Below are 12,220 nucleotides of genomic sequence, written 5' to 3'. Positions count from 1 at the left end.
ATAGTGCCAAAAATCTATTCTAATTGAATATTTGTAGCTCGTTTCCAACTGGCAAAAGGTACTACAAATAAAGAGATGAGAGATAAAGCATGACTCTTCATTGGAATTAGATGTCACCCACAAAATCTGTTTCTTATATACTCACAAGCTGTGATTAAGATCTCCCCTTTTCTTGACATTTGGAAATTAATTGTCTACACATACGTAGGCTTGAAATGCTTACCATTTGAATTAGTAAAGTTTTTCCATTTCAGAAGTCTCCACTGCTCCTTCATGTCAGGCTTTGAACTGAAAGTTTCCTCTGAGTGCCAATTAAGACCAAAGAGACAATATTTTCAACGGCTAAATTAATAAAAATTTAAATGAAGTTACCTTAAGATAGTCCTAAACCTTGCCAGCTGTAGTATAAACTGGTATAATCTTTCTGGAAAGTAACCTGAAATATCCATCAAGAGCCTTAAACTCTCTATTTCTTTTTAGTGTATTAATTCTACTTCTAGGAACCTAGAAGCTTGGACAAATGCACATGAATAATACTTTACATATCCATGTGATTCAGTATGAGCCAGCTTTCATTAAAATTATGAATTAGGCCTATATTTATTCAAAGAGAATGATGCCTGCGATATTTTGATGTGAGAGAAAAACAACTTTTAAAAACCTGCAAATACTGAACTCCTTATGCTATAGGTATATGTGTGAGTTTGTGTTTGTAAGTACATCTGATTCATATGTATAAGTACAATGAAAACAAACTGGAAACAAACAAAATCCCACAAATGTGTGTACTAAGATTGTAGATAATTCCACTTATTTGGATGGTTTCAATTGTTTGAGATCTCAGAGTATTTATTACATTTATAATCAGAAATAATAAACCTACTTTCATTTTGAATGCACTCATGGTTGAAAATTTAGAAAATAAATAAGAACTACAAAAATAAAAATCACCACCGTAGTCCCCAAATAAAGATATCATCTATGTGTATTTTCTATTTTTCATTCCAGATTTAGATGGGTTCAAAATAAATGTGAATGTACATTTATTTTGTAGAGAGAGATACACAAATGGGAATATATAATACTTGAATTTGAATTTTTATTTTAATTGATACATAATAGTTCACCAAACTGATGTGACTGCCATTATTTGTGCAAAGATTCTCTTATTGTCAAATGTTTAACTTGTTTGCAAATATTTTGCTACTACGATAACACGGTGATGGAATCTTTGCACGTGGCTCCTTGCACAGTCTCTGGTTAATACTTTTGGATAAAACAATAGGAAAAAATCGATGAGCTGAAGTGCATGTACATTTAATTTTATGTATCTATATGTATATACATTTGTATATACAATATATAATCATATATAAATAAATGATTGATGAACTGAAGTGCATGCACACTTAAATTTCATAATCACCAGTTATTTTTCAGAAGTTTACGTCAGTTTATGGCCCTATGTATAACATGCTGAGAATAACAATGATAATTATAGTCAGATCAGTTAATGTGCCAGGGACTCTTCTAAGCATTTTGCATGCTGAATCTTTTATTCTGCCAAGAGCCCTCTGAGGCATTATCAATCCCATTATACAGATGATGAGGCTGAGGCACAGAGAAGGTAAGTGACAGCCAGCAACTAGATTTCAAACCCAGGTGGATCTGCTCGTATCAGTGCCCCGACCACTCTGCTCTAAGACCTGACACAGTATGGATGCTGCCCTTTCTCCTCCTTCCGTCCTCACTGTTATTAACAATCTCTGTCGTCTTTTCGGACTTGACCAGTAAACAATATTCTATTATTTTCATTTATTTTATTATAAAGTGTATTTTTATATCCCCATTGGCCACTTATACATGTCCTTTGCACATTATTTTTCTTATTAGGATCAAATAGATCTTATTTTCCTATTGAAGTAGCATCTCTGTAGATTAGAAGTAATAATACACTGTGTTTCTTGTTTGTTGTATTTTTTCTCTCGGTTTCTTCTTTGTCCTTCAACTGCATGTATGGTAGACCGCCTTTTACAGAAATCTCACTTTTTCTGTGCAGTCATATTTAGCATTCTTTTCATTTGTGGTTTCTGCTAAGATAATAATCTGTATATATTTTGCTCTATACATATTTGATTCTAGTATGTTTTTAGAAACAGTTATTTTAATCTACCTGAAACATAAGTGTAATGTGTGAGGTAAGAATCTTATTTTTCCCCAAGTGGCAAAGTAGTAATCCCAACTATCATCTTATAAATAGAAGAAATAAATTTTCTTGTAAAATGAATAATGACAAAAGCCAGAGGGATGAGAAGCCAACACTGGGGAGAAATTGTAAGGAAATGGTTTCTTCGTTAAAATCCAAACCCCATGCTCCTAACAGTTCAAGGAAGACAGGCTCCAGAATAAGAAGTCTTGCTAATGACACCGATCAGAAGCTGCCCCTCTGCATCCTGAAACTTTCTTCTCCTTTGATCCTTCATCTAATTCCCAGTGCAATCCTCAGCCACTCACCCCCCGCCCCACGGCAGATGGGACATCCCTTTAATTTTTTTGATAGCAGACCCTTTCCTTTGTTGGTTTGTACCATGGATTTGAGTAGCATTTTTGCTGAGAACTTTAATTAAAGACCAGAAAAGAAATTGTGGGCAACATAAAATAGCACTCTTCTAAGAGATGAGCCTGTCCTCTGACCCTGCTCCTTCCTGTGAGAAGGCCTGGTACCCTGGTAGGTGGCTCTCTGGCCTAGGGAACTAGCCCACATCTGCTCTCATAGCCACAGTTTAACACTTGGCCTAGTCCCTGAGGCTGTTTTCCTGTCCCCCTGCTTTGTCCCTCACTATACGTATTCAAGAGACCAGGAGGTGGCTCTTGTGTATGTGGCTCACCTTAGCAGAGCCTGGAGAACCAGCTGGGCTCTGCATGGAGGAGATGCTGCACTTCCCATAGGTGGAAGCCAGCCAGCAGCTGGGGCCCATGGTCACTGCCCGGTCCTCTCCTTGGCGGCATTACAATCCACATTTATTTCCAACTTGAACTTCTCTTCATTTCCCACATTCTTTGCACATTTGTTTCACATAATTTTCCCCTTTTTGACCCATTTCAATTCAAACTTTATAGCTTATTTTGTCTTATTCCATTATCTCTAGCATGTCTGGACTCTTTATCATAGTTTGTGGGTGCCCAGGAATACCTCATTACGTGATCTAGAATGTATAGACATTTTTAGAACTAAGCCCCAGTGTCCTAGGAAAACAGTTTGTCTTAAAAAAGGAAAAGGACAAACACAAACTCTTTTCAGTTAAATGTCTTTTTTATACCAGGCATTTTAGATATTATTTCAAGGGAGCTCCCTGGCGGTCCAGTGGTTAAGACTCCAAGCATTCACTGCCGAGGGCCTGGGTTTAATCACTGGTCGGGGAACTAAGACCCCACAAGCTGCATGATGTGGCCAATAAATAAATATTATTTCATTTAATGATCATACTATTTCTCTAAGGTAGGTATTATTCCCATTTTACACATGATGAATCTGAGTTCAGAGAGGTTAGGTAACTCGTCCAAGATCACTCAGCTTATAATTGGTGGAGTAAGGATGCAAACCAGTTACGACTTTCTTTAAAGCCAATGTTCTTTCCACTATGTTGCCTCCCTGAGTCTCAACTATGGGAACTTGTCTAGATTTCATTTATGATGAAGAAGGGAAAGGTCTTGAGAAACATTAGCTGTTGATGAGGAAGCATGAAGTCTCATCGCCTTTTCCTTAACGAGCAGTTTATTCTTTCAGTTTATTGGGCCATTTATGGTTGTTTCATGTCTTCAGAGATTCAGTGAGAGGTTTAAATCACCTCAATTTGAATTTTAAACACAGGACTGTGTTTAAGTCCAATCCACTTAAGGGGCATTGACAGTAGGGAAGGCTGATCCCTGCCCCAGGGATCAGTAGAAGCAGTAGAAGGGCGCCTTCCTCAACGGGTACAGTTCAGAGTGGATTAACTCGGACATCAGAGGGCCAGGCTCCAGTCCAGACCTTGCTATAAGTAACCCCTGTAAATCCCAGGCTCCCTGAGCCTCAATATCCCTCTCTGTAAAATGGAGAGGGCTTGACCATCTAGAGGATGACAAGTAGGTTTTAATTCCCATGCTCAAGGGAAGGAGTCTGTGATAATGACAGAAGTCCCCCTGATTTGGGCACAGAAGACTAGAGTGCAAGTATCTTCCATTTCCTAGATCAGGAAACCACTAAGATCCCTGTAAGTTATGACGTTTGTGGCAACATAAATCTGCCCCTTTGGCCTTGTCTAAATTCAACAGCCTCATAAAAGTAAGTCCACTTGGACCATCATGGATATAGGGCATCATGGGACATGAAAACAGGGAGAGTGATGAGCTGGTCCTCAGAGGGGAGGTGCAGGAAAGTTAAAGGGAGAAATGCTTTCAGACCCCCTTCTCACCCTGGAGCCGGGTTGGAGCAATGGTACAGTATTTGAAGCTAAGAACACACATGTCTCAGAAATGTCAATTTTCTTCAGTGGTTAAAACAAACAAACAAAAATGTAAAGCCTTGGGCTTCACATTAAAACAAACAGATCTAACAGAGTAGAATAAAACATTTTTACATGATTTTGGGCAAGAAACTTCAAGGAAATTTAGTGCTTGCCCAACCTGCTCTTCTCCCAAGGGCCTACATGGCCTGCCTCTTTTCTATTAGTTTTCCGTGGAAAACTTGGAAAGCACCAGTAGGAAGAGTACCAGGAAAGTGATGACCAAATATTCAATAGGGAAAGGCGAAACCGATGGAGGCCCCAGGAGCTTGTCTCTACTGGGGAACAGCCCCACTCGGCACCAGGAGACAAGGTGTGACCTCAGCAAGCTCTAGAGAAAAGCCCATACCCCGACTGGGGCCTGTGAGACATAGCATGAGCTCTGTTGAGCAGCCTCCCTGAAACAGAGCTATTGTTCTGATGGGAATGGCAGAACTTTTGTCTCTCTCCTGCATAAATGGCTATTCATTAGCTACAGTCCCCATCTTCCAAATGGCCCTCAGGTCAATATATCCACTTGCCATGTATTTACTGAGTATCTACTATGCACCAAGCATGATGTAAATTCAATAATCCATTTAATATCCTACTAGTATTTCAGACCCATGACTGTCGTGGGCCTGGTCTTCCTTTGTATGCCCATCTTAGTAAATGCCACCATCATCACCCTGTGATCTAAGCCAAAGGCGCGGCATCATTCTCTTTCTCCCTCCTCTAAGTCCTGTCCGTTTTAGGACCAACTCAGAACCTAGCCAGAAAGAACACTTGAGTTGTCTCCTCTCTGTGTTTTTGGAGCTAAGACTCAGTCAGTCACAGCAACTGCTTCATTCTGAAAGCAGAAACCTCTGATACTTTCCCATGGGCTTGGCAAGCAAGTCATCCTTCTCCCAATTTGCCCCAGTGCCAACAAGGCTGAGTTCCTGGGGGCAGCAGCAGTTGAGTTCAGCCCCCGTGAACATGCCAGCGCTGCTGAGGCTGGAGGACAGGCCTCTGGGTGGAGCAGGTATGGCTGCAGGGGTCACATCAAACCAGTTCTGGGTGTGATCTTGGCAACTATCCCTCCTACTGCTTAGCTTCCCTCGTGCCTGATCACCGTCTAAACACTGTTCCATGGTCTTCCTAGGGGTGCTCTGAATTACCCAGCAGCCTTTCCACAATCCCTTTTCTTGATGTAATCAGCCAGGGTCAGTTTCTGTGGCATGCAGACGAGGATTTTGCCCAAACGAGTATCAGGGTTCTGAGTATCGCTTCCTGGTGAAGAGAGGGAGGGGACAGAACCACAGGTGACTCCTGGGATGTGGTCTTAGCAGTAAGGACAAAGACAAACGAGGCACAGGCCAGGACTCTGCAGCCAGACAGGAAAACGTGAAATCTGGACAAATGTTCACAGTGACGCCAGAGAGGAGGAATCTGACCTGAGCTGAGTCCCCAGAAGCCCTGTGGAATTAGAATGAGAAATAAGTGACCGTAGCAGTGAATGGGTAGGCAGAAGCACTGAACCAAGGAGCTGAGAACAGAGGCAGGGCCTCCCAAAGCATCCTAGATGCTCCTGGGTCAAAACCATGGGATCAGAGACTAGTGGGGCTCCCATCACATCCTTAGTTCCCTTTGACTTCCTTGGTTCCTCCATGTCTGGATTCACCCTCCTTTGTTCCTGAGGTCTCCATGAGTCCCGAGCCTCTGAATTGTCCACATACAGACTCAATCTCTCCCCGACCTGGTATACCGTTAGCCCTGTTTATGTGGTCATTTCAGTAATGTCAGTCTCTCCCACTGGACTCTCCCATTGGACTGCAAGAGGGAAGAAACCATGTCTGTGTTGATTCACCACCATATCCCCGGGGCAAGCCAACAGTAGGCTACTTGTTATTATTGTCTAAGAGAGGGAAAGTCAATAGTTACAATAATAATTAATTAAATTAATATAATTATGAATAATAATAAAATAATATAATTAGTAATAATTAATGTAGTCTTAATATTCCATCCTCACAAGTCAATGAGGTAGTCATTATTGCCCCTGTCTCACAGTTGAGAAATCTCGCACAGATGAGGTGATGCCATTGGCCCACATATGAACTTGACCCAGGTCTATCTTCACTCATGTTCTACAGTCTCCTGCCAGCCCTTGCCCTCAGATGTAACACAATGAAAGGGGCCCAGGACTTGTATTAGGTACCACTCCTTTCTACCCGTTTGACTTTGGTAGCAGTCATTCTCCCTCTTATGTTCTAATCCACGACCAAGGAGGTTAGGCTGAAACAGGGGGTGAGTCCGGTGGCAGGTGCTGCCCACAGGCCTCTTTTGTTTGGCCAGCATATTGTTTTAGTTTAATTTGAATGCCCGTGGACAAGGAAGAGCTCTACAATTTTCAAGCTGCTCACCCAATTCTACCCTCCATTTTAAATTGTCAGGACCCAGTTCAAGCCTTAATGTCATCTTCTTGGAGTCTGTAAGCCTTTGAACCTTGAACTCCTGGACCAATGGCCTCTACACCCTAATTACACACGACTCCATTGACATTCTTGTCCCTTTATGCCCGCCCCCACATTTCTTTATGAACCCAGAGTCTGCTAGAACCCTGCCCTCATATCCAACAAGAAGCCAATGTTACAGGACTGCTGTCTTCCCACCTTGTCAGCATATCTAAGGGTTATTTTGAGTATTTTTAGGATAAGCACTCAAGATGTGAGACCCTTAGGAAAAAAAAAAAAGACATCTACAAAAATACCTCGTATTATTCAGAGGGATTCAAACCATATGTTTCTGCTTCTTTTACTGATTCTTTTACAAGTAAACCATTAAAATGCACTCCTCTAAGAGCTGTTTGATGTCCCAAGAGCTCCCAAACATTTCACAAGATGTTTTTCTTAGAACCAAAGGATACGTTCAACCTACCTAAAAGATGTGGAAGGCACCCAAATCTGCAGGATTCTTTCACAGCCTTTGAATTGGATGCAATAAATTGCCTGCCTCTAACTCTCCACGATGGATGAAATTTGTAACTGTCCTTGTGAAACCATTCATTTGGTTTCTGGGAGCATTAGAAAGAATGTCCATGGAGGGAGCCAAGACCTTAGGAAAATTGTGATGTTTGTAAACGCGGCTTCTCTGAGGCCGGGTCCCTTTCTCTCAGCTGGAAGTTGCTCTGGAGCAGCAGAAGACAATTGAAGACCAAATGTTCATCACCAGCTCACCTCCAGGATCTCCCTGTCATATTTGCTTTTAAAGTTTTGTTTGACAAACAAGTGACGTTACTTTTTCTGTTCTAACCAGCAGGTGATATAATCATCTCACCTCCCTCAGTGGATCTGAGTCCAGCAGAAAGCAAAGTCCTGTTACATCTTCATCAGCCTGTCCTATCTTGTTGAGACTCAGGTCATAATTTTCCCTTGGCTCGTGGAAAGAACCTTATTATTATCCCATCTCCACTCTCTGGGGCTTTTAACAGACATGTTTCCCTCTCAAGGTATTAATTTTTATTCTGACTAAAAAAATACAATAGTAACTTAAACATCTCACTTCATCCAGAAGTTTAGTCTTTGAAAATTCCCCATGAATTCTCTTTTTTTCATATATTTTATTGGAGTGTAATTGATATATAACATTTTATTAGTTTCAGGTGCACAACATAATGGTTCGATATTTATATTTATTGCAAAATGATCACCACAGTAAGGCTAGTTAACATCTATCGCCACACACGGTTACAAATTTTTTTTCTTGTGATAAAAAATTTTAAGACCTACTCTTTTAGTAACTTTCAAATATGCAACACAGTATTATTAGATGTAGCCCCCACGCTGGACAACACATCCCCATGACTTATCTTTTTTATAACAGAAACCCATGAATTCTCTTACTAAGTCTTACATATTATTCTTACAATAGCTCTGGGACAACCTTCTCAGCATCCCGTCATCCAGAGAAGATAAGTGACGCTCCAGGGGAAAATAAGGACAAAGAGGAGACTCAGGTTCCTTGGTTAAAAATTACTGCACCTCTACTTTGGGGTCTCTAAGCACAAAATACTTAATGGAGCTCCACAGTGAAATGACCCTATGAATATCTGTGATTGAATCAGTAAATGAATGAGCGAATTTCTAGCACTAAGGAAGCCACGGTGGGGTGAGGGCTACCTGAGAGGTGGGCATCTAACTAGCCTAATTTTAAGGTTAGCCCAATGGGGGAATTAAACTTTCCGGTGAGTTGATGAGAATCTATAAGACTGAAGGGATATGAGTAGGGCTGAGGAGTTTCATTCTACTTTAAGAAAATACAAACTAGTCAAATTAAGAGACTTCTAGAACTGCTTAATTGTGTACAGCAAAAAATAGCCTTGGACACCTGGTTCTTTTCACAGTGGAAGAGCTGTTTAGACAAAAGCCGGCACTTGGCCATAATTTCTGGTTATCCAATACTTTGCAAAAGGCCTCGATGTTTGTAGTGCCAGGGTGATTTAATGTGAAATATAGCTTCGGTCATGCTTTGGTACAGATGACAAAGAACACGAGTGCTCTTTCTGGCTCCAGCCACACTCCCACCCTCCTCCACGCCCAGAGCACAGAAAGAGGGTGACTTAGTGAACTGGGAAGTTCCAGGTCCTTGAAGATCCAGGAATGTGTCCTTCTGAGCCCAGTGACGAACATTCACACAGAGCAGCACTGAGCCCTTTCACAAAAGTTCCACCAGCTTCAACTTCAGCTTAATATTCATTCATCCAGTCTAATGTCTCTTGACAAAGAAGGAGAAGCATTACAGGAGGTGAGGAGTCCTGCTTTCTGTCTGTCATCCATCAAAATCGCCCTCTTCACCTCCAGCTACAGGCTCATACCTTCCCTGAAATTCTTATGCAAAATGTCACTTTAAAAAAAAAATGGAAAGGACTTGTTGACATCCTTACCGTGGTGATCACTGCCTCAGATTTTCAGAAGTTCGATACTGCCCGAGCCACCCCACATCATGGTCAGCATCTTATGGAAGGGAGTCTCAGAAGCTCTTTCTCTGTCCACGGCCTCAGCCCTGAGTTCCCAGCCTCCTTCATCTGGTACCAGGCTTTCATCCAGTCCTCTTACTTCTCATACCATCCAGCCTTATCACAGTTTTCTTGTGAAGGACTTAGTTCTGCCTTCTTACCTAACACCCTCCCAATACACACACACACACACACACACACACACACACACACACACACACACACACAGAGGCTTCTCTTGATCCATCCTTTGTGTATGTCCATAAATATCCATAATGTATAATTATGGTGATGCTTGTTGCTCAGAGAAGGTTCTCGCTAGTTCCTCTGGGCATCAGATGCAAACCTTGGCCAAGGCATCTTTCTCCCAGATGGTACTCCTGCGTGCGGGTCCCCAGGCGATGGCTGGTCCCTAAACATCCCAAGCATTGCGTGCTACTCACAAACACAGGTTTCGGAACCTGAGAAGCTTGTGTCCCAGTCATGCCGGCACTGCATCGTGCCTATGAGAATTAAACAACTTCTCAGTCCTCTGCCCCAACTTTGGTTTAAATCAAAGACAACTTACTTATTCAGAGTGTTGTTGAAAAGATTAAATGAAGTTATCCTTGCCAGGACCTGACACTTTTGTCCCAGCCTTTTTCCTTCCGTGCAGTCTCAGCCTCCTGTACCCTCAGTCACTGTGCCACTGCTCAGGGGCAGCCCTTTGTGGTTTCTCTTCTTGCTCTGTGGTCTTGTCCTGAGTGATGCCATCCAGCCCCACAGCATCGCTTCCCACCCGCAATCAGGTGACGCACAGATGTGTACCTCCATCCAGGCCCCTTCTCTGAGTTCTGGGTGTGCATATAGCATCATCACCTTGATGTCTCTTCCCAGGTGACCCAGGAGCTGTCAAATCAACATTTCCATGAAGGCAGCCTCCTCGACTCCTGCCAATCAGTGTTCTCTCTCTCTGTGAATGTCAGCACCACCCACCCACCTCTGCGAGGCACGGCCCTCCTCCCATCACGTGCTTTGCCCACTGCCTCTCCACGCACAGCCATCACCAACAATTGTCACCTACCTGCAATAGCAATGGGGATCTTTGGGCTATAAAGTAGCATCCATCTCCCTACACTTTTATCGATTTATTGATTCGCTTCATCCACTCATTCTTTTGATAAATATTTATCGAGTGCCTACGTACACTGTTGATTTTTTGTCACCTTGATTTTTAGTAGTTTTAAACGCTTAATTGAAACATAGCTTAGATTTAGATAGCATCTCATAGTCTCCAAAGGGCTTTCTCATTTCTCATAACAACACAGTGGAGTAGGAAAACAGAGATCAATAGACCCATTTCTCATATGAGCCAACAGAATCCAACTTACTCAGGGATACCCCACAAATTCCCATCGGGGACCGGATGGGACCTAGATGGCAGGTCTCACATTCACTGTACTTTCACCTTCACTCTGCCCCTCCGCCAACTCACCAGGCGGCAAAGTTAATTGCTTCTCCCTCAGAACCCTGGCCAGTGGTTCTCAAATATGACAGACATCAGAATCACGGAAGTCTTTTAAAGTGCAGAGTGTTGGGTCTGCCTGCAGAATTTCTGACCCAGCGGGTCTAGGGTGAGCCTGAGAAGCCGCATTTCTAACAAGTTCCCAATGAGCCTGATACTGCTGGTCTAGGGACCACATCTTGAAAACCACTGATGTGGGCTAATCCTTTCACCTGTGCTCTTACCCGCATTTCTTTTTACCTTCTTGGAGGAGAAGCTTGACCCTACCTATGTTTTCTCCCTTGATGCCCCTTTGAGCAGAGACAGCTACCTTCCATATAAGGTATAAGGACCATCATTTGTGTCCTTGACATTGACAAGAAGATATACAACGGTGTGCACACCGAGGCTGCTTAGTTCTCAAGCTTCTGCCAGCTGACTAAAGAGATTTGCCATGTGGGTGCTTGTCAGACCCCACTGTTAGAATCTCACTACCTCTCAGAATTGTTCAAAATATGGCTGAGGAAGGTAAAGTTTATGGAGAATTTAGAGACTCTTGTCCATCCATTCCTCCAGATACCCCCAAAGACTAATCCCTGGACTGAGCCAAACCAGCTGAGAGCTCCCACCTGGCCCCATGGTATGTCCTCCTCTACACAAGGCCTTGAGAGACACTGCGCATTGGGCTGGGCTACCACGCACATCTGGGACCCTACAGGAAACGGCCTCTGAGAGCACACTGGGAGCTGCTGTGAGCGGCAGCCTCATCACTGGTACCAGGAGGAAAGTCTTTCCTGATTTGTACCCAGCATCATCGTGCTTTCCCTAAACAGATGGCTTGGCTTTGCTTCATGCACACTGCAGCTCTTAGAACTAGTTGTGATTGTCTCTTCTCTTTGGCCACTAGGGGACTTGACACCAGCTCTTTGACCCTCCTCGGAGGTCTATGGGCCACCCACTTGTCTATTTCCACCTTGTTTCATTATCACACTTATTTGGAATGTGTGGGGTTTTATATATATATGTATATATTATTTTTGGCTGCATCGGATCTTCTGTGTGGGATTTTATTATGTTATATGACAGCATTTGACCCTTCCCTGAAGCATGACAGGTACTGGAAGAGAGGTGGAACTGTGGACAGACAGCTGAATATGCAGAGAGATGAAGGAACTGGAAGGCTCACTGCTGGTCAGCGGCAGACACTCTCCCCACCAT

The sequence above is a fragment of the Delphinapterus leucas genome, chromosome 16, assembly GCF_059928025.1.
Source record: "Delphinapterus leucas isolate spDelLeu-1000000601 "Yukka" chromosome 16, BTC_Dleu_Yukka2, whole genome shotgun sequence".
NCBI lineage: Eukaryota > Metazoa > Chordata > Mammalia > Artiodactyla > Monodontidae > Delphinapterus > Delphinapterus leucas.
This window is presented reverse-complemented; position numbering follows the sequence as displayed.